Source organism: Grus americana, chromosome 28 (genome assembly GCF_028858705.1).
Source record: "Grus americana isolate bGruAme1 chromosome 28, bGruAme1.mat, whole genome shotgun sequence".
NCBI classification, from domain to species: domain Eukaryota; kingdom Metazoa; phylum Chordata; class Aves; order Gruiformes; family Gruidae; genus Grus; species Grus americana.
Window position 1 is genome coordinate 4,850,888 of NC_072879.1, and position 6,096 is coordinate 4,856,983.

Below are 6,096 nucleotides of genomic sequence, written 5' to 3' on the forward strand. Positions count from 1 at the left end.
CCCCGGGGTCCCCCTGGGAACTGGGGGGCCGAGAGCGTGGTGGGCGCAGGGGCCCCGTTCCCGCGGGCACCTCGGTGCCGCTTCGAATTCCTCCACCTCCAGCGGATTAATCATTTTATTTATGAGGCTTAAAGGTCCAAATCCCGCTAAACCCGGGGCTTTGCCAGATAAACAGCCTGCTTTGCGAAGGCAGCCCGTTTGTGAAAACACAATTAGCAAACCCTGTAATCTGCGCTAATTACCAGGCCGGGCCGGGAGGTCTCCCCTCCGGCTGGCCGCGGCGCGGGGACCATGGGGGACGCGGTGCCCGGGGGACGGCACCCACCCGGGGCCTCCTTCACCATCGAGTACCTGCTGTCGGAGCGGGGCGACGGGGGACCCCGCAGCCCCTCTCCCCCCTGCCCGACCCCCCCGCCAGCCCCCCGGCGCCCGCCAGACACCGGGGACAAGCCATCGCAGTCCTACATCGCCCTCATCTCCACCGCCATCCTCTCTTCCCCGGAGAAGAAGCTGCTGCTCTCCGACATCTACCAGTGGATCATGGACAACTACCCCTACTTCAAGAACAAGGTGAGGGGCTGCGATGCCGGAACGGACCCGTTTCCTGGGATTTTTTTTTTTTCCCCCCCCAGTTTTGGTGGTTGGGATGGGCAAACTGGGAGCTGAGCTCGGGATGCTGGCATCAGGTGGGGGACAGGGCTGGGCTGGACTCGAAGTGTCTCTGCTGACCCCAAACCACCGGGAAAACGCGTCTGCCGGCGTCTGGATCTCAGGACAATTTCAAGTGGTGCCAGGAGCTGGTTTCTCCAGGCGGGTCGGGTGCCGTTCACTCTGGTGCCTACTGATGTCCCGGCGGTGCCTGGGGTGGGTGCGGTGGGGCCGTGGCAGGCGCGGGCTGGCTGACGGTGCCTCTCGGTCCAGGAGAAGAGCTGGCGCAACAGCGTCCGCCACAACCTCTCCCTTAACGAGTGCTTCGTCAAAGCCGGCCGCAGCGACAACGGCAAAGGCCACTTCTGGGCCATCCACCCTGCCAACGTGGAGGATTTCGCCAAAGGCGACTACCATCGCCGGCGAGCCCGGCGGCGCGTCCGCAGGTCAGCGGGGTTTTGGGGGGGTATCCGGGGGGGGGGGGGGTGTCGCAGGGCGGTTTGGGGCTCAGGGCTGACCCCGGGTGCTCTGTTTCCCCTCGCAGGGTGAACGTCGGCTACTACCACCCCTACGCCCTGTACGGCCTCGGCTGCTGCTGCCCCTGCTGCCCCCCGGCGCCCCCCGGCCCCCCCCTTGCCCTGCCTGCGCTGCCCCCCCTCGCCCTGCCCGCAGCCCCCCACCGCTGCCTGCCCGAGCGGGCACGCTGGGCCTGGGGACGGGTCCCCGCTCTCCGTGGCCCCGGCCCCCTCCTTCCCCGGCCCCCCTTCCTGTAGCCCCCCCCTGCCTCCACTCAGGGCTGGGGGGCCGCTCAGATGGGGCCCCCCAAAATGTGGGGGCAGCTCCAAGCAGGACCTGCTCAGGGCCACTCTGGATGTCACCTGCCGTGTCCCCTCCCTCTGCCACGCCAAGGGGTTGTGCGTGTCCCCCCCATCACCGATGACCCCCGAATGTGCCTGGGCTACACATCCCCCTGAGGGGACCCTCCTGGGCCCCCCCCCATCTCCCTGGGCTCACAGGGTGCCCCAGGAGGGGACCCACTGCCCCATGTCCCCCCATCATGGCCAGCCACCTCCCAGCGGTGTCACCCCCGCAGGCACATATGGGGCTCACCCCCTCCAGCGGCAGGTCCCTTGCCCTAATTATTTTCTTACTAATTGTCCCTGACGCCCCTAATGAAAATCGCGGCTCCCAGGTGTTAAGTGGCATTAGGGCGTCTCGCTAAGACAGACGAGTCGGCCGCTAAATCCCGGGAGATAAAACCCCCAAAGCTCTTCGCGCTCCCGAGAACTAGGAAGCTTATGACACAAATTAATCCGTTAACGGCGGCTGTGCCCTTCGGGGGGGGCCGGGGGGGGCAGCGGGGGGGGGGGGGGGTGGAGGCCAGGCTGGGTCTCGCTCGGACACGGGGCGGCAGCAGGATTTTGGGGATCGCGGAGTCCCCTCGGCGCCACCTGCGTGTCCGTTCCCCCCCCCCCCCGCCTGCCTCAGTTTCCCTGTTTGCAGCTGGTCCCCGCCCCCATCGCAGCCTTGGGGGGCCGGGGGGGGGGGTGGGCACACCCCAAACCTCAGCCCCGGAGGCTCCTTAAACCGCGGCCATCTGGGTGCCGGCGTTTGCCCCGGCCCTAATCTGTGCCCAAACGGGATTAGGGCCCCGTGGCCCCCCCATGCCCCCCCCACCCCAGCGGCTTAACGGGGCCGAGCTGCTGGGGGTACTGGGCGGACTGGGAGGGGGCACTCAGCTCTGCGTTGGCTTTGCAAGGGGGGGGGGGGTGTTGTTCTGTTTGGGGAAACTGAGGCACGGTGACAGGTTGGGACTGACAGTCACCCCCCCCCCCCCCAAACCAGGGTTTAACCCCCCACCCCCCCACCCTGCTCCGCGCAGCCCCCGGGGGCTCCCGCCGCCTCCAAACCACCCGAAAGAGAAAACCCCCCCCCCAAACCCCCCCCAACCCAAAGCATCGTACACCAGCCCAAAATAGTGGGGACACCCCCTTCCCCCCCCGCAGGGCTGTTGCCCCCGATAAGCTTTTCCGCCTCCCAAGAAGACCAAACGGCTGCGGGTGTATTTTTAATATATAGTTTATTTTCTTTTTTTTTTTTTTTTAAAGCCCCCCCCCCAAAGTGCAATTTTTATTATTTTAATTTTTTTTTTTTTTTCCTCGTCTCCCACACTTTATAAAGAACTATCAAAGTTACAATCTATGGAATGTCTTTTCTGTGCTTTTTTTTGTGTGTTTTTTTTTTTTGTTGGGTTTTTTTTTTTCTTTTTTTCCTTGCCTCGCTCCTTTTACCCAAATATACCACAAAAGTAGTTTACACATAAAAACCGCTGAAACCTTGCGAGTGCTTCAGATAGAGAATCTCTTTAATAGATTATATATAAAGACGCAGAAAAAAAAAAAAAAAAAACCAAAAAACAAACAAACCAACCAAAAGGGGGGGGAAAAAAAAAAATTGAAATAGAAGTGGCCCCATCTCGAGCATCCTCGCTGGGTTCCTGGGCAGAGCTCGGGCTCCCGCGTCCCCCCCCTGCCCCAGGAGAAGTTTAAGCTCTCGGTGTGTGTGTATATATATATATATATATATAGAATTTTTTGAAAACACAACTTTAAACGCAGCATTTTGCGACTCGGTACGACCCCCCCCTACCACCCACCCCCCCACCTTAAGAAAGTTCCGTCCTGTGCCGCTGCGGCGATTTGCCTTTTTTTTTTTTTTAAAAAGTGTTCCTCTTTATTTAAATAAAACTCTTCATAATAAATCGAAAATATAAATAGATACGATATATATAGCGCTATATATATAATTTTTTTTTCTTATTTTCTTTTTAAATAGTCGAATCAGGCCTCGGGGGGAGGGGGGGGGGGGTCCCAGCTGCCAGCGGGACCCAAAGGGCTGGGGGGGGCACGAACCGGTGGGTGCTGAAGGCGAATTTGGGGGGGGGGGGGGGAAGAAATCAGCCCTTTTCCTGCAGAAGAACGACCCCCCCCCCCCAACACTGCCCAGGCCGGGGGGGGCCAGGACCCCCCAGCCCCGGGGGGGGAGGGGCTGGATGCAGCATCTTTACAAGCAGCGTGGGGGGAGGAAGGAGCTGCCCCCCCCCAGCCCCCGGGAGGGGATGAAGCCCCTTTGCTCCCCCCCCCTTTGCCCCCCCCCAGCCCCCCAACTTGCAGGGAATGGCCCCGGCCACCCCCACCCTCACCAGGTGCTTTTTGGGGGGGGGCCCCCAGGCTGAGCCCCCCCAAACCCGGGCTGAGCCCCCCCAATGCCCTTATACTGGGGGGGGGATGGGGACACACGATTATTTTTCTCCTCCTTTGTACCAAACCCCTTAATTTCTCCTTTTTCAGCCTGACCCTCCCCTTTGGGCTTTTTCTCCGCTTATTATCATTATTATTTCATTTATTTTTTTTTTTTTTTCCCCCCCAACCCAGCATAACTCAGCAGTATCTTTGGCAACACTTTATCACAACCTGAATTAAAAAGAAAAAAAAAAATAAAATAAAATAAAAATCACGAAAAATAATGATAACAAACACAAAAAAACCCCAAACCAACCCAAAAAAAAAAAGAAAAAAACCACCTCGATGCTGAGCTACGGTACGGGGGTGGGAGCTGGGGGTTAAGGCAGGCGACGGCTGTGGGACGGGGACAAACCTGGGGGGTTTTTTACTTTATTTTTTTTTTCTGTGGGTTTTTTTTTTTTTCTTGTTTTTTAATAGTGCAAACTCAAACTGTGCTAAAGTGTTGCCAGGACGGGCCGGGGGGGTCGGGGAGGCGGCCGGGGGGGTCCGGTGGGGCCGTCGCAGGCGTGAGGCTGCTCTTGCCATGGGGAATCCTGAGACTAATTCTCTCTCCTCTTCCTTTTTGTGCCATTTTCCTCTTTTTTTTCCTTTTTTTTCCTTTTATCTTTTTTTTTTTTTTTTGTCATTTCCCCCAGACCCCCCCCCCCCCAAAACTTCCCAAGGGCTGGGGGGGGGGGGGGGGGAGGAGAAGAAAAGCAGCAGCGAGGAACTGGGGGGGGCAGGAAAAAAACCCCCAAAAAAAAGGGAAAAAAAATTAACACAAACTAGAAAAGAGATACCACAACTCCGATTACAATAAAGAACCTCAAGTAAGTGTCTATTTACAAATCCACGCTTGTTTTTTTTTGTTTTTTTGGTTTTTTTTTTTTTTTTTGCATATGCCAGAATTAGCCAGTGCTACGCAGAGGTTCAGCCCGGCGGGGGCATCGGTTTTGGGGGGGTGGTGGTGGGGGGGTTTATCTGCCGCAGCCCCCGCTGCCGGACGGGATTCGGGTCCCTCCAGCATCTTTCCCGGGAGGAGTCGATGCCTGGATCCCAATTTTCCTGCCCAGGGCGAGCGGAGCGGGAGGGATGCAAAGCCCACGGAGGGAGTGGGGAGATGGGGGGGAGACGTCTGGACTAGCACTGGCTGGAAAACATTGAGAGGGGGAAAAAAAAATTAAAAAAAAAAAAAATAAAAATAAAGGGGTGCGGGGAGAAATGAACAATACACAATCCCAAAACAAAACCCCATGATTCCTGCCTGAAATTCAAGCTTCCGTGGTTGTTTTTTTTTGTTGTTGTTGTTGTCGTCGGGGTTTTTTTTTTTTTGTGGTTTGTTTTTTTTTTTTTCTTTTCATTGGCGAAGTGCAAGGACTTCGGCGGGGCTGGTGTCGGGGCATGTCACAGAACCTAATTAGCATCCTTCCTCCCATCGGACACCTTGCGGCTTTTATTACTCCGTGAAATATAACTTGGATTCTGCCTATGGTTTGGTTTTTTTTTTTTGTTGGTTTTTTTTTTTGTTTTTTTTAAATATATATATATATATACACATTTTTTTCTTACAAAAATAAATTTAGGATTTTTTTTTTTTAATAATATTTTTTTTCCGTAGAAGTTGGTTTTGACTTGTAAACATGTTTTGCTTTTGCTTTTTAAATTAAGATAAAGTGATCTCAAAGTACCCGTTCCATCGCAAAGTGCTAAGACTTCTTTGTTTGTTTTTTTTTTATTTTTTTATCATCTTTTTTTTTATTTTTTATTGCTTTTTCTGCATTAAATAAACATCCATCTCTCCCCCACCCCCACCACTCAGCCCTCCCCCCCCAGCACACACTCCCCTCTCACTCCCTCTCCAAAGTACATTCGGCCAAACCTGCTCTTGCTTTGAAAGTAAAAAAAAAAAAAAAAAAAAAAACCACCAAAAGGAAAAAAAAAAGGAAAAAAAAAAAAGAAAAAAAAAAAGGAAGAGAATCTAAAAAGTGCTTTCAAAATAAAAGGGCTTAAAATCTCTTTTTCATTTAAAAATGTGCATTTAGAAAATAGGTGACCAGCTGAAAGGTGCCTTTTCTTATCGTCCTCTGCTAACCCCGAGGGTTATATACCCGCCTCTAGAGCCATAGAGCATCTCTACACATATATATATATATATATATATATA